At 46.1% G+C, this 21,468-nt stretch overlaps 1 protein-coding gene and 1 long non-coding RNA gene across 6 annotated transcripts in view; one reads left to right on the plus strand and one right to left on the minus strand.

Annotated features, from left to right (window-relative positions):
- foxn3 (forkhead box N3) overlaps positions 1–21,468 on the plus strand; it is a 408,688-nt gene that overhangs the window by 296,892 nt on the left and 90,328 nt on the right. The window lies entirely within an intron of this gene.
- LOC137373589 (uncharacterized) overlaps positions 1–21,468 on the minus strand; it is a 114,485-nt gene that overhangs the window by 13,094 nt on the left and 79,923 nt on the right. Inside the window, exon 2 of the long non-coding RNA XR_010975652.1 lies at positions 631–1,027. This is a non-coding gene — a long non-coding RNA (uncharacterized lncRNA). The remainder of the gene's footprint in view (positions 1–630; positions 1,028–21,468) is intronic.

A 21,468-nucleotide genomic window follows, 5' to 3' on the forward strand; every position in this document is an offset into this window, starting at 1 on the left:
GTGTACAATTCCTTATTTAAGCCTCTGATTCCTCCTATTTCAATTCTATAATGACAATGTTACTGTAATCTGCACAGATAAAGAGATTTTAAAAAGATTATATTCTCCAGTCCATAATATGTGCATAAGTGTTTAACCCAATAAATCACCCAATGAATATTCCAAAATATAGTTGGGTCTCTGCATCTTGATTGTTGTTGATGCGTCATGTAGTATTGCACCTAAATGGCTGAAGCTGACTTGCTGTTTAGTGTACTACACAGTTTTGCTTGCTGTATTGACTGAGTTATGCACTGCATGTGTTTATTTGGAATCTCCCTGACTGAGCCACTATCTTCAGTTGTCTGAGAAAACAGGTTGCAAAACAGAGCACCGAACCAAAGGAATGAGTATGTACGTAAAATCCAGGAAGATTGTCTGAACCAATCTGTCACAAGAAGTTCGAAGGATGGCTATTTCACGTTGTAATCTATCTGAATATTTATTATAGTGCGTTACTCAACTTCTTACACTTCATTAATTGAAATTATAATAAGTTTGTTTTATTTTCAGAGTTCTTGAATTGATTACTATAGTAATGAGTCAGAAATCTAAATTATAGTGGAGATGTGAGATTCTTTAACCCCTCACCTGGAATCTTGACTTTGTTAGTTGCAATTCCACATTCTTCATATATCCTCAGGTATCTCTTGCCAAGCAACCATTCTTCATGTGTCAACCTGGACAGTGAACGTTGACAGATTATTCACCCAAGCTGAATCCTGTCCTCAATAATATTTCTTTTCTTTTCTTTGGCCTCCTTGTCTCAAGAGACAATGGGTAAGCGCCTGGAAGTGGTCAGTGGTTTGTGAAGCAGCGCCTGGAATGGCTATAAAGGCCAATTCTTCCACAGGCACTGCAGATAAAATTGGTTGTCGGGGCTGTTACACAGTTGGCTCTCCCCTTGTGCTTCCGTCTTTTTTCCTGCCAACGGCTAAGTCTCTTTGACTCGCCACACTTTAGCCCCGCATTTATGGCTGTCCGCCATCTGTGGAGAGAGAAGCAGAGTTAACATTTCAGGTCAGTGACCTTCTTCAGAACCTGTCCTGTCCTCCCCTGGAGCACATTTCTATCAGAAATCACAAGATAGGGACCAGAGGTGAAAATCTTTGCTGACTTTCCCCCTTCCCCCACCTCCCCTTTCTAACCCAGGCAAGGTGAGATCAGTTATAGCACCATTATCACTCTCCTACCGATATCAGGCAACTCAAGAGTGGGCCATTCCTGGTTTCTGATTAACTACTTGGACATTGGTTTCCTGATCTTTAATGCTATGGTGAGGCAGCAGACTTGAAAATATAAACCATGCTGTAATTGTGTTTAGCATAACATATAAATATCAATATGGAATACTGCAGGATGTAAAAGTCTTGATGGCTTGTGCAGTGAACTCTCATCCATTAGGAACTTGATTAAGAAAGACAAAATTCATTTCCGTTAAGACCCCCATCAACCACCAGAGGAGATTTTTGTCCCTTCATTGTTTTTCCCCCAAAAAATATACTTTATTCATAAAGATCTGTTTTAAAAAAAAAATACATTGCAAAACAGTTCAAAACAGCACCAAGTTGATATTCCAGAAAGTCAAAGGAAATCAGTTTCCTTCAATGCAAGAGTGAGTTGCCTCACAACCCTTCCATTCCATTTTACAAACAATGCATTTTATAGCAAAACCATATTTGAAGTATACAGCCCGAGGGATTTTCCATGGGTCCAGCCCCTTGGTTCACTAGGGCGGGAGGACCTTACACAGTGGTTTTTCCCCATTGAACCTTTGCTGCGGCTGTCCCAAGCTTTAGTGCGTCCCTCAGCACGTAGTCCTGGACTTTGGATTGTGCCAGTCTGCAACATTCTGTCGTGGAAACTCTTTGCAGTGGAAGACCAACAAGTTTCGGGCAGACCAAAGTGTGGCTTTTACCGAATTAACGGTCCTCCAACAGCAGTTGATGTTTATCTCTGTGTGCATCCCTGGGAACAGCTCGTAGAGCTGTAGCTCCTGTGTTAGAGCTGCTCGGGATGAACCTTTACAAAAACCACTGCATCTCTTTCCACACCTGCTTTGCAAAGGCACATTCCAGAAGGAGGTGGGCAACAGTATCTTCCCCACCACAGCCACCTCGAGGGCAGCGTGCGGGGGCGGTGAGATTCCAGGTGTGCAGGAAGGATCTGACTGGGAGGGCCCTTCTCACCATCACCCAAGCTACGTCTTGGTGCTTGTTTGAAAGTTCTGGTAATGAGACATTCTGCCAAATGACTTCGGCATGTCTGCTCAGGGAACCATCTGACAGGATCCACCATCTCCTTTTCCCGTAGAGTCTTGAGGACATTCTGTGCAGACCGCTGACTGATGGATTGGTGGTCAAAGATGTTTTTCTGCAAACATTTCCACGAAGGTGTGGTATGGCACAGTCCAGCTGGATGGAGCGTTCCGTGGCAATGTGACCAGACCCACCCTTCACAACACCGGGGACAGAACCTCCGCACGTAGTGACACTTACTGTTTGTGTACTGGGTCTCTACGCACAGCTTGATGCACCCACACATGAAGGTGGTCATCAGGATGAGGGCAACGTTGGGTACGTTTTTCTGTCTTTATCCAGAAGTTTGAACATCGTGTCCTTCCAGACCCATTCCATTTTGCATCTCCAGATAAAGCTGAAAATGGCTCGGGTGACCGCCACGGCACAGGAGTGGGGTATGGGCCAGACCTGAGACACGTACAGCAACAACGTGAGCGCCACGCACCTGATGACCAGGTTCTTAAAAGCATTGGAGGAGAACACTGCTCCTACATGCTCAGTTTATGGTGTACCATAGCGACACGCTCCTTCCAGGTTTTGGCACACGCCCCAGCGCCTCCGAACTATATCCCCAGCACCTTCAGGTAGTCTGACCTGACGGTGAAGGGGACAAAGGATCAGTCGGCCCAGTTCCCAAAGAACATGGCCTCACTCTTGCCACGATTTACTTTGGCTCCCGAGGCCAGTTCGAACTGGTCGCAGATGCACGTCAGTCTGCAAACGGACAGCAGATCCGAGCAGAAGACTGTGGCGATGTCCATGTGCAGGGAGGCTTTGACCTGAGTGCCTCTGCTGCCTGAGATTGTCACCCCTCTTATGCCCGCATCCTTTCTAATGGACTTGGCAAAAGGGTCGATATAGCAAACAAACAAGACTGGAGAGAGGACAGCCTTGTCTGACTCCAGATTTGATCGGGAAACTTTCTGATTCCCACCCATTGATTGAGACTGCGCTACTGATGTTTGTTTAGAGCAGTTGGATCCAATTGCAGATTCCCTCCCCAAACCCCATTTTGAAGAGCACGTCCATCATGTATGTGTGTGATATCCTGTCAAAAGCCGCCTACTGGTCCAAGCTGATGAGGCAGGTGTCCACCCCTGCCCCATATATGGTCTCGTGCTACTCTGGGCTACGATCGCCTATCAGTGATCTTCCTGCTGAGTACAATACGGGTCTGGTCAGGGTGAATCAACAACTCCAGAGCAAACTTGACCAGACTGGCGATGACTTTGGACAGAATTTTGTAGTCTACATTAAGCAGTGAGATGGGCCGCCAATTTCTGATTTCCGCCCTCTCCCCCTTCCGCTTGTAGATGAGGGTGATGGTCCCTTTTCTCATGGATTCTGACATGATGCCGGCCAGAAGCATACTCTCGTACACTTCCAGCAGGTCCAGGCCGATCCACAGAGCCAAATACAACTCAACTGGTAAGCCATCACTTCCGGGAGTTTTGCTCGTCTCGAAGGAGCTGACGGCCCTTGTCAGCTCGTCCAGAGTTAGCAGTTTGTCCAGACTCTCCCGCATGCTGTCATCTAAGACCTCCGTGATAGATGGCAGGAAGGACTGGGAGACTGTGCTGTCCATGAGCTTCACGTTGTACAGTCCCAGCATAAAAGGATTTGCTGATCCTTAGTATGTCAGACTGAGAAGACGTTGCCGAACCATCATCTTCCTTCTGATCACAGAGCTCTCCCTGTGTATCTTTTGGAAGAAGAAACGTGAGCACATCTCATCCTGTTCAACAGAGTGGACTCTGGATCGGAAGATGATCTTGGAGGCCTCCGTGGCAAAGAGCGAGGCCTGCTGGCTCTTCACCCCTTGTAGATCCCCCTTGACCGCGACGCTTATCGATTGCAGCCGGAGTAGAGTTTGCATTCTTTTCTGGAGTCGGGACATTTGCCTCTCTCTCTCTCTCGCCCACTGAACATATTTGAAGCTAAAGAAGCTCCTGATGTTCGCCTTGATCACTTCCCACCAGTGTCCCAGAGACTCCGAAGGGTTTCACAGTCCTCCAACCTTTGTAATCCCTTTTGAGTTCTTCAATGTTCTCTGGGCTCAGCAGTGTAACATTCAGCTTCCATGTCCCCCTGCCAAACCGCTGGTCGTCCTGTAGGTGACAGTCAGCCAGTAAGAGGCATTGATCAGAGAAAACATAGAAAATAGGAGCAGGGGTAAGCCATTCAGCCCTTCGAGCCTGGTCCGCCATTCATTACGATCATGGTTGATCATCTAACTCAGTTCCCGCTTTCCCCCCCATATCCTTTGATCCCTTTCGCCCCAAGAGCTATATCTGAGTCCTTCTTGAAAACATACAATGTTTTGGCCTCAACTGCTTTCTGTGGTAGCGAATTCCACAGGCTCACCACACTCTGGGTGAAGAAATTTCTCCTCATCTCAGTCCTGTATCCTTAGACTATGACCCCTGGTTCTGGACTCCCCACCATCGGGAACATCCTTCCTGCATCTATCCTGTCAAGTCCTGTTAGAATTTTATAAGTTTCTATGAGATCCCCCCTCACTCTCCTGAACTCCAGCGAATATAATCCTAACCGACTCAATCTCTCCTCATACGTCTGTCCCGCCATCCCAGGAATCAGTCCGGTAAACCTTCGCTGCACTCCCTCTATAGCAAGAACATCCTTCCTCAGATAAGGAGACCAAAACTGCACACAATATTCCAGGTGTGGCCTCACCAAGGCCCTGTATAATTGCAGCAAGACATCCCTGCTCCTGTAGTCGAATCCTCTCGCTATGAAGGCCAACATACCATTTGCCTTTTTTACTGCCTGTTGCACCTGCATGTTTACCTTCAGTGATTGGTGTACGAGAACACCCAGGTCTCATTGCATATTCCCCTCTCTCAGTTTATAGCTGTTCAGATAATCTGTCTTCCTGTTTTTGCTATCAAAGTGGATAACCTCACATTTATCCACATTATTCTGCATCTGCCATGCATTTGCCCACGCACTCAACTTGTCAATCACTCTGAAGCCTCTCTGCATCCTCCTCACAACTCACCCTCCCACCCAGTTTTGTGTCATCTGCAAATTTGGAAATATTACATTTAGTTCCCTCATCTAAATCATTAATATATATTGTGATAGCTGGGGTCCTAGCACCGATCTCTGCGGTACCCCACTAGTCACTGCATGCCATTCGGAAAAAGTCCCATTTATTCCTACTCTTTGTTTCCTGTCTGCCAACCAATTTTCTATCCATCGCAATACACTACCCCCAATCCCATGCGCTTTAATTTTACATGCTAACCTCTTCTGTGGGATTTTGTCGAAAGCCTTCTGAAAGTCCAAATAAACCACATCCGCTGGCTCCCCTTCATCAACTCTACTAGTTACATCCTCGAAGAATTCTAGCAGATTTGTCAAGCATGATTTCCCTTTTGTAAATCCATGCTGACTCTGTCCAATTCTACCATAGTTTTCCAAGTACTCTGCTAGAAAATCTTTGATAATGGACTGTAGACTTTTCCCCACTACCGATGTCAGGCTGACTGGTCTATAATTCCCTGTTTTCTCTCTACCTCCCTTTTTAAATAGTGGGGTTACATTAGCTACCCTCCAATCTGTAGGAACTGTTCCCGAGTCTATAGAATCTTGGAAGATGACCACCAATGTATCCACTATTTCTAGGGTCACTTCCTTAAGTACTCTGGGATGTAGATTATCAGGCCCTGGGGATTTTTCAGCCTTCAATCCCATCAATTTCCCCAACACCATTTCTCTACTAATACTGATTTCTTTCAGTTCCTCTCTCTCACTGAACCTTGCGTTTCCCAACATTTCTGGTATGATATTTATGTCCTCCTTTGTGAAGACAGAATCAAAGTCTGCATTTAGTTGGTCAGCCATTTCTTTATTCCGCATAATAAATTCCCCTGTTTCTGACTGGAAGGGACCTACATGTCTCTTCACATACCTATAGAAACTTTTACTGTCAGTTTTTATGTTCCCCACAAGCTTACTCTCGTACTCTAGTTTCCCCTTCTTAATCAATCCCTTGGTCCTCCTTTGCTGAGTTCTGAACTGTTCCCAATCCTCAGGTCTGTTTTTTTCTGGTGAATTTGTATGCCTTTTCCTTTGATCTAATGCTATCTCTAATTTCCCTTGTAAGCCATGGTTTGGCTACCTTTCCCGTTTTACTTTTGCGCCAGACAGGAATAAACAATTGTTGCAGTTCATCCATGCGCTCTTTGAATGTTTGCCATTACCGATCCGCTGTCATCCCTTTCAGTAACGTTTCCCAATCCATCATACCAACTCACGCCTCATACCTTCATAGTTTCCTTTATGAAGATTCAGGACCCTAGTCTCAGAATCAACTATGTCACTCTCCATCTTGACGAATTCTATCATATTGTGGTCACTCATCCCCAACTAGATTGTCAATTATTCCCCTCTCATTACACAATACTCAGTCTAGGATGACCTGTTCTCTAGTTATCTCTTCAACATATTGGTCCAGGGCGGCACAGTGGCGCAGTGGTTACCACCGCAGCCTTACAGCTCCAGCGACCCGGGTTCAATTCTGGGTACTGCCTGTGTGGAGTTTGCAAGTTCTCCCTGTGTCTGCGTGGGTTTTCTCCGGGTGCTCCGGTTTCCTCCCACAAGCCAAAAGACTTGCAGGTTGGTAGGTAAATTGGCCATTATAAATTGCCCCTAGTATAGGTAGGTGGTAGGGAAATGTAGGGACAGGTGGGGATGTGGTAGGAATATGGGATTAGTGTAGGATTAGTATAAATGGGTGGTTGATGGTCAGCACAGACTCGGTGGGCCGAAGGGCCTGTTTCAGTGCTGTATCTCTAAACTAAACTAAAAAACCATCCCATGAATTCCTCCTCTACTTGACTTCGGTGGATCTGGCCGTGACAGTACTGGACACAAACAGGAAGCCAATCCTGGAACGGGCAGACCCGTCCGATCTTGACCAGGTGTATCTACACTGCGCTCCGTCTGCAGGTTTGCTGAAGACGTCGTGCAGCTTGGCATCTTTTACTGTTTCAATTAGGAATCTGAACGTAGCGTCCAGTTTGCTGTCGTCACTGTCGGATCGTCCAGCTGCATCAATGTTGCAGTTGAAGTCACCGCATGGAATGACCAGCCTCGATGTCGCCAGCAGCAGCGGCGGGAGTTGATGGAAGACAGTCAGCCGTTCACTGCATTGAATCGGGCCATACACGTTGATCAACCAGAGTGGAGCATTGTTGTACATTACCTCTGCTACAAGGAGGTGATTGCCCACCACCTCCTTAACTTTGGAGATGGTGAAGTTGCCTCCTCGTAGCAGAATACCCAGGCGGAGGAAGGGAATTATTTCCCCCTGACCAGAAGGGCAGTGGATGTTATCTATATGGACTTTAGTAAAGCCTTTGACAAGGTCCCACATGGCAGACTGGTACAAAAAGTGAAGTCACACGGGATCAGAGGTGAGCTGGCAAGATGGATACAGAGCTGGCTCGGTCATAGAAGACAGAGGGTATCAGTGGATGGGTGTTTTTCTGAATGGAGGGATGTGACTAGTGGTGTTCCGCAGGGATCAGTGCTGGGACCTTTGCTGTTTGTAGTATATATAAATGATTTGGAGGAAAATGTAGCTGGTCTGATTAGTAAGTTTGCGGACGACACAAAGGTTGGTGGAGTTGCGGATAATGATGAGGATTGTCAGAGGATACAGCAGGATATAGATCGGTTGGAGACTTGGGCGGAGAAATGGAGATTAATCCGGACGAATGTGAGGTAATGCATTTTGGAAGGTCTAATGCAGGTGGGAGGTATACAGTAAATGGCAGAACCCTTAGGAGTATTGACAGGCAGAGAGATCTGGGCGTACAGGTCCACAGGTCACTGAAAGTGGCAACGCAGGTGGATAAGGTAGTCAAGAAGGCATACGGCATGCTTGCCTTCATCGGTCGGGGCATAGAGTGTAAAAATTGGCAAGTCATGTTGCAGCTGTACAGAACCTTAGTTAGGCCACACTTAGAATATTGCATGCAATTCTGGTCACCACACTGCTAGAAGGACGTGGAGGCTTTGGAGAGGGTACAGAGGAGGTTTACCAGGATGTTGCCTGGTCTGGAGGGCATTAGCTATGAGGAGAGGTTGGAAAAACTCTGATTGTTTTCACTGGAACGACGGAGGTGGAGGGGCGACATGATAGAGGTTTACAAAGTTATGAGTGGCATGGGTAGACTGGATAGTCAGAAGCTTTTTCCCAGGGTGGAAGTGTCAGTTACTAGGGGACATAGGTTTAAGATGCGAGGGGCAAAGTTTAGAGGGGATGTGCGAGGCAAGTTTTTTTTTTTTACACAGAGGGTGGTGAGTTCCTGGAACTTGCTGCCAGGGGAGGTGGTGGAAGCAGATACGATAGCGACGTTTAAGAGACATCTTGACAACTATATGAATAGGAAGGGAATAGAGGGATATGGGCCCCGGAAGTGCAGAAGGTGTTAGTTTAGGCAGGCATCAAGATCGGCGCAGGCTTGGAGGGCCGAATGGCCTGTTCCTGTGCTGTACTGTTCTTTGTTCTTTGATGGTCCGTGGGACCGCCATTAAGACCGTTGCCTGTAGGTGCTGAGGTGCGAAATTCCACACTCCTGCAGAAACAGCAGGTTGGCTTTGACCTTGGCGAGGGTAGTCCAAGGTCGAAACACATCATGTAGAGGATTTAACACAATGCATGTTAATCAAAGCAATCTTTATACCCATTTTAAAGTTGGGTGTTGCTTCCCATGCCAGGTGTCCTTGCTACTCCCAGTCCTTGGGTATGTTCCTGCATAGCCATAGTGTACACAAGCTGTTTCACATTCATTGGGCTCGAAACCCCTCCTGGTTACTTATGGGAGGTTTGTTCCGGGTGGGGCGGGGGTCTTGTAGGCATCTAGGCTTCGGCTGTGCTCTGCTGTTGGTGTCTTTCCCCTTTGTTTCTCCTCTAAGACGTCACTGCTCCCGGCTTCCCGGAGCTGGAGTGCGCCAGGCGCTTCATTGCTCTCGTTGTCCCGGAGCTGGGGTGTGCTGGGCATCTCACTGGGTTCGGCACTTTGGGTTTGCGGTGCGCTGGGTCCTTCACAGCTTCCAGTGCCCCGGAGCTGATGGGGCTTTATTGTCCAGCTCCTTTTGTGTTCTGCTGCTTCTTTTGCAGGTGCTGTCGTTCCAGCCCTTCCTCGTCCAATGAGGAGGAGCTGCCGTTTCTGTTTCAGATGGTAGCCTCCTTTTGCCACTGGTTTGGGTGGTGGCCGATTCCTTTTTTGGAGGTTTCTTCTTTGTGGTTTTCCTTTGTACTACTTGCCACTGACCAGTTTCTCCATCTGCTGTCGTTTCCTCCATTGATTCTGTCTGTAGAGGAGGGGTTTCCAGGCACGGGGTAGCTGTTAGGTTACTGGTTGCAGCTACCTCCCCTTTCTCCTCCTCCTCAGGTAGACTTTCCTCACTCCGGAGAGGGTTGCTTGTCTCCTTCCCAGCACCAGACGCGTTCACCGTTCCTTCTCCCAACTTTTCCTTGGACCTTGCTGCCTGAGTATAATCGGGGCAGGTTTTGTAGAGGTGGCCTGCCCCACCACACAGGTTGCAGCACTTACTCTGCTTACAGTCCTTGGTCTGATGGCCTTCCTTCTTGCCGACGACTGTGCTGCAGTTGGCTGCCACGTGACTAGATTTGCCACAGGTGCAACAAACTCTGGGCTGCGCCGCATGGACCAAGAAGACTCGACTTCCCCCGATAGTGAAGCTGGAGTGAGGATGGATGATGGCTTCGTTGGCATCGACCTTCAAGGTCACCTTGACCTGCTGCTTGCTGGTCCAAATCCCAAATGGATCCTCAACATGAGTACTGCTGCTGGCCGCCTCGACGTACCTGGCGAGGAAGGTGAGTACATCCACGACAGGAACGTGGAGGTTGTAGAAGTGGATTGTCACCACCCGGTCACGTTGTGACGGCAGCGTGAAGAGTGGCTCCACTGTGAGGATCGACAGCAGTGCCTGGTTTCCCTTTTCCTTGAACACCTTCAGGAGCTTGATGCATCCCACCATATTCTTGAACGTCACATCTTAATATCCACTTCTGGGGAAGGCCTGCAGGCAGAAGATGTCTGCAGCTTGGAACCCACAGCAATCAATAAAGATTTTCTTCATCATGAAGGTTCAATCCACAGGTGCACCTCCTTCATTATCCTTCACCACCACCCGAACGGTGTTATGCACTCCCTGTCCTGAAGCTGTAGAATTGGTTACAGCCATTTTACTCAAAACCTACCTAGAACAGGATCAAAAGCCACTGATCATGGTTTCACCCCTGCCAGGTGCAAGCAGTCTCCCAAAGGTGAGAAAATAGTTTTCAAATGACTCCAGTCCTCACAGTCACTATTTAAACCTTCTCTTCGCAGTGGTCTGTGAAAATCCACTCTGCCTTTACTATGTGATTGGTGGAAGGTTCTCATTGGGAATTGTAACCAAAATGGTTTCATTAGTTGCAAACTTGTTTTGCATCTGATCCTCTACTTTCAATCTCAAACAGCGTAAAATAGCTAAACAAGAAAAAGGGTCTAATTTACTTAAAGGTTACCTCAGCAGTCACTATTCCACATAGGAAACTCTCTAACCCAGTTCATAGGTGCTCTAGCCCCCTCACTGGTGCGTAGCTGGACTGTATCACATCGAAGTCCCTATCTTTTCACAAAGATACTCTATCCTTGTACAGCCTTCTCAGTCATAGTTGTACTTTTCTCCCTGTTTGCCCTCTCTGCTCCCTCTCCAACTCAGTACAAGCTGGCATTGTCCTCTTCCCCAATCAAGTTATTTATTTTCTTGTTTTGTTTAAGCTGGACTGTTTCTCTCATTTCCATCCCCCACATTTCAACTTGGCTTTTCTCCTCAATCCCCCTCTCCATTCACTTCTCTGTTCAATCTGCTACCCTCTCCCGTTCTCCGCCCACCCAGTTCATACTGGATTTTTTTTTCTGTCCTCTGTTAATGCTACCATTTCTCTTCCTCACCTGACCCAAACCTCAGCGCCATTATATGGCTTTATTTGGTTTCTTAAAGTCTTCAGTTTATATTTTTAAAAAATCAAAACAAACTTTGTTTAAAAAATATATAATTACAGATCTGTAGAGACTAGTTGTATTTTTTATTCTCAGAAACCATACATCAGAACTAATGTAGTTTAGAGCAAGGCATCTTTGCAGCATGTCCTCTAAATGTCATGTCTGTCTCTGTATTCCTTTTCTAAGTAAGCTCTTTGCTTGGGCCAAAATTAGTATCTAAACAGACTGATGGATGAATTTGGAGCTCACTGGGGCTCCGTGGGGACGGGGGACGGGTGGTAAATGGTGGTGGGTGGAGTCTGGAGGCTGGTTCAGTGAAGAAATGTGGTATGTGTGATGGTACTGACATACAAACCCAAGAGGATTTTGTGATTAATCCAAGAGTTTAAACTGTTAACCAGCCTGGACGATGTAGCTGGCGTTAAGAAGAGGATGTTACAATCATCATTAACCTGGAAGTTTCGAGCCCAGATTCCAGCTAGCAACTCCTGCTTTTGGATGTGTATGCAGCATCCATTTATAAAGATGAGATCAGGATGAGTTGTGACAGTCCTCTAATAAATTGCCCTGTATCTGGGCTTGTACACAAAAAATTACTTGGGTGACGTACCAGAGGGCTGATGTCATTGGGATCCTTCTCCAACATGAGATGTGGCCTTCCAGTTGGGGAGGGTAACTTTAGTAAATCGGAGCTTAAATTGAGGAGCAATGGGGAATTGAGGGGGCTTCTTAGTAAATTCTTACTATTAGCTGTAAGATTACGTTTCTCTAACATTCCTACAATGAATAATGTGATAACTAAAATTGATGAGGGCAGCATGTAATTGCAGTTGGAGCAAACTAAAATATGTTCTGACCCGATCTCTTGTGTCCAGCCTGTCCATGGTCACTACTGCCAATGGTGCTTCAATCCACAGAATTGCTGTTGCCATCCCCAAGGGAGCCACTATCCTCTCTAATAAATACAATAGCTATCAAAAATCATCCAGCAGCAACTACGCACCCAGCAACAATGATGCATGACCTATTTATATTTCTAAACAGTATTAACCTGAAAATCTATCACAGAGCCATAAGCTGTCCAAACTCTCTCCGTAATGGGACATCACCCGATTGCAGTCAACTCTTATGGTGAAAATTTAATCTTGGCTTTAGAGCCGCAATATCTATTTTACACTTGGCTTTGTGTGCTGCTAAAACAGCGGAAATTCATGATAGGTGCATCCTTATGAATCATTGTTACAAAGGTGCCTTAAACAGTGAAGCTTACTTCCATTTAATGCATCATATTTCCATTGAGTCATAATTATAATTTTGGTTCTTGATCCTTCCCATCCCCATTCTTCCCATTACAAATTAATTATTTAAAATCTTTTGCCTCACCAAGACTGACTAACATCCCAGAGTTAGTTGCCCATGTTATTTCTTTGACTCCCATAACTTCCAATCTTTGATTACTGGGAAGAGTTTTAGTGCCTGTGTCTTAAAGTTTTAGTACATATGTCAGTGCATGATTACTGAAACGTAAGTATAGTACCTTCTGTAAGAATTGAGGGAAGCAATTACATTATTGTACAGAGAACATTGTGCTTTTATAAATATTTTTATAAACATGGGATACTAAGCTTGCACTTAATTATAATATAAATGTTTCCGTTACTGACTAAGTATAGTATGTTTTTAAACCCAATTTTGCATAATATTGCATAATATTTCGGGGCCTATAATGAAGCTAAAAGAAGTTTTCAGGTTGAGACAGATTCTCCAGTGATTTCTAAAGCCTGGTGATTGTGCAACTGTAGTTGAATTGATTTATAGTGAGTTGCCTTTTTGAAGCTCTATTTTATGCAAAGAAAATCTGTTTATTAATGTCATGTAATTTAAACCCCCAAGATGGGTGAGATTGTGTCAGGTGGGATGTTAAAATAAAATCTCAAACTCAAACCCAAGTTGCCTCAAACCGCCCCAATTTTATTATAATGAAGCTGCACGCCTCAGATTTTATCTCTCTTCCAGCTTCAGTGCTGGCCACCTGTGTTTCCCAGGCCTAGGGAAACCTGGTCGCTAAAAGGAGGTGAGGACCTCTGTGTGGAAGAGATGTTTTTCCAGCACTGTTTGTGGGTGCAGCTGAATTTCTTCCCCTGAAGCTAACTTGTACCCCTCCCCATCACGATCTATGCAAACTGTCCTGCTTGGGGCTGTGGCCTCTTCTGCAGTGTTTCCAACCCAACAGGGAGCCAAGCCTGTCTATCAGCCTGGTTTCCAGGCAAGGGAATTTGTTTCAAAAACAAAACATGCATGTTGTGGAGTTGAAACTCCACGACTTTCAGCATAATGTGGGCTGTTGGATTTCCCAACTGGAACAACTCCTCCCTGCTTGGAAATTCCCAACCCCAGTAAATATCAGGGCCTGTGTCTAATTAAGCAAGCAAACAGTTTTCACCATCTGAATCTTTGATTATTTAATGTGTAGCCATCTTCTATACATCCTTTGGAGTTATTTTTGTCTTCCTGATGCATGTTTATATTTAACAGAGTTCACTTGTGCAGTCAAACCAATCAGTGCAGCTTAGTTTTCACTGAAGTATTGTGCTGCAGATGACCAAAAGCTTGGTCAAGTAGCTTTTAAGGAATGTCTTAAAGGAGGAAAACAAGCTGGAGAGGTGTAGGGAGGGAATTTGAGCTTAGGACCTAGGCAACTGAAGGCACAACCACCAATGGTGGAGCAATTAAAATCAGGGATACTCAAGAGGCCAGAATTAGAGGAGCACAGATATCTTGGAGTGTTGTAGGGCTGGAGGGGATTACAGAGATAGGGAGGGGTGAGGCCATGGAGGGATTTGAAAAGAAGGAGGAGAATTTTATAATCAAGATGTTGCTTGACTGGAAGCCAGCGTAGGTCAGTGAGCTCAGGGTTGATAGGTGAATGTGACTTGGTGCGAGTTTAAGGCACAGGCAGCAGAGTTTTGGATGACCAAGAGTTTACGGAGGGTAGAATGTGGGAGACCAGCCAGGTGTATGTTGGAATAGTCAAGTCTAGAGGTAACATAGGCGTGAATGAGGGTTTCAGGAGCAGATGAACTGAGATGGGAGCGAAGTCAGGTGATGTTACTGAGGCGGAAATTCGCGCTCATTGTGATCGGAAGGTCATCTGAGAGTCAACTATGATACCAAGATTGCAAACAGACTGGCTTAATCTCAGACTGTTGCCAGGGAGAGGAATGGAGTCAGAAGCTAAGGGAGTTGGAGTGGGGACTGAAAACAATGGCTTCAGTCGTCCCAATATTTAATTGGAGGAAATTTCTGCTCATCCTGTAGCGGATGTCAGATAAGCAGTTTGATAACACAGCACAATATCTTCATTAGAAGGAAGCTTTACAAGGTGAGGGGGCAAGGCTTTCAATTCTCACTCTTTCACTTTAGGAAGAGAAAAGAACATCTTTCCCACTAGTCCAAACTGTACCTCATAATTACTCGGGGATCTGGCATTTCACATCAGTAATGCAGGACAAGCCACCTTAACTGTTATTGTGATTAGTTCATTCTTCCAGCTATTCTAGATTTGTATTCTGAAGTTTAATTGAGTTTAATTTTCATATAAGAGCAAGTATTGAGAAGTTTCGTGTGATAAATTATAGCTAAGGATGAGCTAACCATATGATTTCCTAATGTTGGCTTAACGCATCAATGAGGGTAGAAATCCAAAGCATGGTACATTTTATACAAAGGGAAAAGTAATGGGTCATTTATTGCTTTTGTGCACTTTGCTTCTTTGTGATTGGTTCAAGAATAGCATCCAACCCTTTCAGCTGAGGAAATGATGTGAGCGTGTAGTTTTAGTGCTAATCAGGGAACATTACAGCTTCAGGCCATAGCTGATGGAGTTGGAAGTATGGATCCTCTAAACTCCTTCCTCAAACTAGAGACAATGCATACTTCAAAACAGTTCAGTATCAATTATAATTATTATTAGATCATTACATTCCCCACTGATTTAAAAAGGTACACAGGACAGAGTCTCAGTGGAAAGTGCTCGAAGTGTTAGATTTCATTATTTCTGAGTGTGTAGCTGTTAGAAGTAGCCTCATCAGAAATAAGATGCCATCATACTTGCAAATTGTCTTGAAATTATCATTTGTAAATTCATGTCCTCAGGATGTTCCAAGAAACTTTTGAACTGTAGTCACTGTTGTTATGCAGGCAGATGCAACAGCCAGTTTGTGCTTACTAGCATTCCACAAATAGCAAATTAAATGAATGACTACTTAATCTGTGTTTCTGGTGGTGGTGCTTGAGGGAGGAATGTTTGCCAAGGCACCAGACTAGACTTGTATTCTCTCGAATGCCCCAAGGAGTCAGAGCAAAATCTGCATCTTCAGGGGAGGATGATTGAGTAAAACTTATTTTTTAGTGGAACAGTTTATACCACAGCAGATAGACGTATGGCCTGAAATTAATGATATACAAAATAAGGGGCCAGGTGTATTCTAGGAAGCAATTAACTTTGATGGAAATCACACGTGGGACCCATCTAACTGTGCAGCATGATGCTCTTTCATGGTAGATAGACTAAAAGCTGCCCATCTCTTTCTGAGCATTGTTTGGTCCCAGAGAAGCTATGTACGCACCATTTAATATTGCAGTATGTGGGTTACTGAACAAATCATATACTGATGAGTAATTGTCAGTGTATAAAAATGAATAGGAATTGCACTAGTACAGTAAATATCTAAAATATTTCACGAGTTTTCATTCGCTATTGAATTACCAGGATCGCCATTTTTGCAGGGAACAGATGGCTTGCATTTCCTGAATACATTGCAAGACTGGCAGGAGATCTGTTGTACATAAATAAAAATAGAGATTTATCTTCTCCTTGCACCAAACTGTGCTACTAAAAGCAGCTGCGCATAGGACTTTTGATCAATTTTATATGAACTATCTCTCAGTAATTCTCTAGATTCAACAGATTAAATATGAAAGCAAATGGATGTGGGTCTCTAAAAGAGCAACTTACTTAGTATTTTTCTTTAAACAATGAAAATGGCATGGAAAATCTTGGCCTAGGCACTGTGCAACATTGCTCTGAGTGCTTAATCTACTTAATTTAGGATTGGGATCATGCCATCAGTATTTGTTTTAACTCAACTATTGCAAAGAATTTGATGGTCAAATGTGACTGGCATCTTTTGGTTTTATTTTTGGCTTGGAGGAATTTCCGGAATAGATGATATGCGTGAGCTAAATTAACATCAGTAGAGATAGAGTTTAAACAAAAAGGGTGCTTCAGCAATCAAATTGTGCACAATAATTGAGATGCCCTGGTAATTCTTCCTAGTCCGTATTCCGAATGAAACAATCAATATGTAATGTTTAATTAAAAAAAAATTGCGTGCTACAGTTTTGTCTGTCTAATGTAATATACTCCAACTGCGTTGTCACGTAACCAGGTATTATTTCTGTCTTGTATTAGATTTGGCTGCGTTGTTGACCACACAACCACTAGGTGTTGCAGTACTAGCACATGCGCAAATGCAGCCTCATCCACTGAAACGTCACTGTCTGCGACGTCTTAGGCAGCTGCCAGTAATAAAGATGTCGCTGTTCAATTTATCACAAAAAACAAATTCAACCCGACAGTCCCCTCAGTGGTTGCCATCGCCGCCACCATCCCACCTCCAACAATTCCCCTTTCCCTCCTGTCATCGCGCTTCTCTTCGCTGCTCCCTCCTCCACCGGTCTTCCCGCTGCTTGCTCCCCACCTCTGGCCGCCTGCTCCCTCCCACTCTGACCGTTTGCATGCCTGCTCCCCCACCCCCACCCCAAGCCAGGTCGCATCTCTTCCCTCCTCTCGGCCACTCACTTGCACGTCGCCCTGTCACCCCTAGCAGCCTGCTTTGCTGCTTCCGGCGGCACAGCGGGGAACGATCAGCCAAGGGTGGGGGGGTGGTGGGGAGAGCAGCGGCAAGGCCTGAAGTGGCCAGTGGGGGGAGGAGGAAAGCGTCGCAGCCTGGAGCGAGGTCAAAGGGCGGGAGGAGCAAGTGGCTGAGCGAAGGCAGCGGCGTGGTGGGGGTCGAGCGGGGTGAAGTGGCGATTGAAGCAAGGATGGTGGGATGGAGCAGGGTACTGATCGGGTGAATAGAGATGGCTATTGAGGCTTAGGACGTCATGGTGTGGTGATTAAAGCGCACATTCATACTGGCAAGCTGGCAAATGTTCACACGCGCTGATGACATCTGTGATCGCTGTGCACATGCTCTGCGTTGTCAGGAGTCACTTTGATTAGATTTGCACTCTGCATACAGAGAATGTGATAGAGGTCACGGGTTTGGAAGGTACTATCGAAGGAACCTTGGTGTTGCTCCAGTGCATCTTGTAGATGGTATACACTGTTGCCACTGTGCATCGGTGGTGGAGGGAGTGAATGTTTGTGGATGGGTTGCTTTGTCCTGGATGGTGTCGAGCTTCTTGAATGTTGTTGGAGCTGCACCCATCCAGGCAAGTGGAGAGTATTCCATCACACTCCTGACTTGTGCCTTGTAGATGGTGGACAGGCATTGGGGAGACAGGAGGTGAGTTACCCACTGCAGAATTCCCAGTCTCTGACTGGCTCTTGTACCATAGTATTTATGTGGCTGGTCCAGTTCAGTTTCTGGTCAATGGTCACACCCCAGGATGTTGATAGTGGGGCATTCAGCAATGGTAATGCCGTTGAATGTCAAGGGGAGATGGTTGGATTCTCACTTGTTTGAGATGGTCATTGCCTGGCACTTGTGTGACATGAATGTTACTTGCCACTTAACAGCACAAGCCTGGATGTTGTCCAGGTCTTGCTGCATATGGACATGGGCTGATTCACTATCTGAGTTGTTGAATAGTATAGATGATGCACTTAAAGGGAAGCTAGACAAGCATATGAGGGCAAAGGGCATTGAGGGTTACAATGGTAGATTTAGCCGAAGAAAGATGGGAGGAGGCTGGAGTGGAACATGAGTGCTGGCATGGACTGGTTGGGCTGAATGGCTTGTTTCTGTGCGTATATCCAATGTATGTAATGTAATATGATTGCTATGGTGATTTCCATCCTGGTTCATGTTTAGGGAATGATGGTTTTTGACTCAGTAAGTTATTTCTTCCTTCAGCTTGCCCTATAGTTTTAGCCCTAGTTTCTCCTTTCTAACCTTCCCTGTCATAGCTCTTTCTGGGCATGATTGTACTGGTTGAGGCTATGCTTCCAGATCCACAAGGGAGACCATTCAGCTCAGGGTAGAGGTGCTTTTCAGGCCTGGCTTTGGCCTTCTGCTTCCTCATAGCCTGCCTTCAATTATTCTTCTGCCCATTTGTACCATTCAGTGTATTGCCTGTGTGGAGTTTGCAAGTTCTCCCTGTGTCTGCGTGGGTTTCCTCCAGGTGCTCCGGTTTCCTCCCACAGCCAAAAGACTTGCAGGTTGATAGGTTATTTGGCCATTATAAATTGCCCCTAGTATAGGTAGGTGGTAGGGGAATATAGGGACAGGTGAGGATGTTGTAGGAATATGGGATTTGTGTTCTTCTTCTTTGGCCTCCTTGTCTCGAGAGACAATGGGTAAGCGCCTGGAGGTGGTCAGTGGTGTGTGGAGCAGCGCCTGGAGTGGCTATAAAGGCCAATTCTAGAGTGACAGACTCTTCCACAGGTGCTGCAGAAAAATTTGTTTGTCGGGGCTGTTACACAGTTGGCTCTCTCCTTGCGCCTCTGTCTTTTTTCCTGCCAACTGCTAAGTCTCTGACTCGCCACACTTTAGCCCCACCTTTATGGCTGCCCGCCAGCTCTGGCGAACGCTGGCAACTGACTCCCACGACTTGTGATCAGTGTCACAGGACTTCATGTCGCGTTTGCAGACGTCTTTAAAGCGGAGACATGGACGGCCGGTGGGTCTGATGCCAGTGGCGAGCTCGCTGTACAATGTGTCTTTGGGGATCCTGCCATCTTCCATGCGCCTCACATGGCCAAGCCATCTCAAGCGCCGCTGACTCAGTAGTGTGTATAAGCTGGGGATGTTGGCTGCCTCGAGGACTTCTGTGTTGGAGATACGGTCCTGCCACCTGATGCCAAGTATTTTCCGGAGGCAGCGAAGATGGAATGAATTGAGACGTCGCTCTTGGTTGACACACGTTGTCCAGGCCTCGCTGCCAGAGAGCAAGGAACTGAGGACACAGGCTTGATACACTCGGACTTTTGTGTTCTGTGTCAGTGCGCCATTTTCCCACACTCTCTTGGCCAGTCTGGACATAGCAGTGGAAGCCTTACCCATGCGCTTGTTGATTTCTGCATCTAGAGACAGGTTACTGGTGATAGTTGAGCCTAGGTAGGTGAACTCTTGAACCACTTCCAGAGCGTGGTCGCCAATATTGATGGATGGAGCATTTCTGACGTCCTGCCCCATGATGTTCGTTTTCTTGAGGCTGATGGTTAGGCCAAATTCATTACAGGCAGCCGCAAACCTGTCGATGAGGCTCTGCAGGCACTCTTCAGTGTGAGATGTTAAAGCAGCATCGTCAGCAAAGATGAGTTCCCTGATTAGGACTTTCCGTACTTTGGACCTCGCTCTTAGACGGGCAAGGTTGAACAACCTGCCCCCTGATCTCGTGTGGAGGAAAATTCCTTCTTCAGAGGACTTGAACGCATGTGAAAGCAGCAGGGAGAAGAAAATCCCAAAAAGTGTGGGTGCGAGAACACAGCCCTGTTTCACGCCACTCAGGATAGGAAAGGGCTCTGATGAGGAGCCACCATGTTGAATTGTGCCTTTCATATTGTCATGGAATGAGGTGATGATACTTAGTCGCTTTGGTGGACATCCGATCTTTTGTAGTAGTCTGAAGAGACCACGTCTGCTGACGAGGTCAAAGGCTTTGGTGCGATCAATGAAAGCAATGTGGAGGGGCATCTGTTGTTCGCGGCATTTCTCCTGTATCTGATGAAGGGAGAACAGCATGTCGACGGTCGATCTCTCTGCACGAAAGCCACACTGTGTCTCAGGGTAGACGCGCTCGGCCAGCTTCTGGAGCCTGTTTAGAGCGACTCGAGCAAAGACTTTCCCCACTATGCTGAGCAGGGAGATTCCACGGTAGTTGTTGCAGTCACCGCGGTCACCTTTTGTTGTTATAGAGGGTGATGATATTGGCATCGCGCATGTCCTGAGTTACTGCTCCCTAGTCCCAGCACAGGCATAGCAGTTCATGTAGTGCTGAGAGTATAGCAGGCTTGGCATTCTTGATTATTTCAGGGGTAATGCTGTCCTTCCCAGGGGCTTTTCTGCTGGCTAGAGAATCAATGGCATCACTGAGTTCCGATTTTGTTGGCTGTATGTCCAGCTCATCCATGACTGGTAGAGGCTGGGCTGCGTTGAGGGCAGTCTCAGTGACAGCATTCTCCCTGGAGTACAGTTCTAGGTAGTGCTCCACCCAGCTGTCCATTTGTTTGCGTTGGTCAGTGATTATGTCCCCTGATTTAGATTTGAGGGGGGCGATCTTCTTGATGGTTGGCCCAAGGGCTCTCTTAATGCCATCATACATTCCTCTGATGTTTCCGGTGTCTGAGGCCAGCTGAATATGACTGCATAGGTGTTGCCAGTAGTCGTTTGCGCAGCGCCTGGCTGTTCTTTGTGCAGTGCTTCTGGCTGCTTTAAGAGCTACGGATGTTAACTCGCTGGGGGCTTTCTTGTAGTTCAACAGTGCAAGTAGTGATCAGCAACTATTGATCAGCTCTACCGCTATTCAACAGGAATATGGGATTAGTGTAGGATTCGTCTAAATGGGTGGTTAATGGTCGGCACAGACTCGGTGGGCCGAAGGGCCTGTTTCAGTGCTGGATCTCTAATTCTAAATTCTAAAATTCTAATTTGTGCTACACCAGCTCCCAGATGCCTTTCCCCAACTCAGTCCTGCTGTCTTATTTTGACCTCAGTTTTTGCTATCTTGCTGCATGCTTTGGGTAAAATATTTAAATTGTGTTGGTTCAGATAGGAATGTATGTAAGACATACAGAAGAGAGGAGGAGAGGCTGGTTAAAAGGAGGGGGTAAGAGATTAGGAGTCATG

Source organism: Heterodontus francisci, chromosome 9 (genome assembly GCF_036365525.1).
Source record: "Heterodontus francisci isolate sHetFra1 chromosome 9, sHetFra1.hap1, whole genome shotgun sequence".
NCBI lineage: Eukaryota > Metazoa > Chordata > Chondrichthyes > Heterodontiformes > Heterodontidae > Heterodontus > Heterodontus francisci.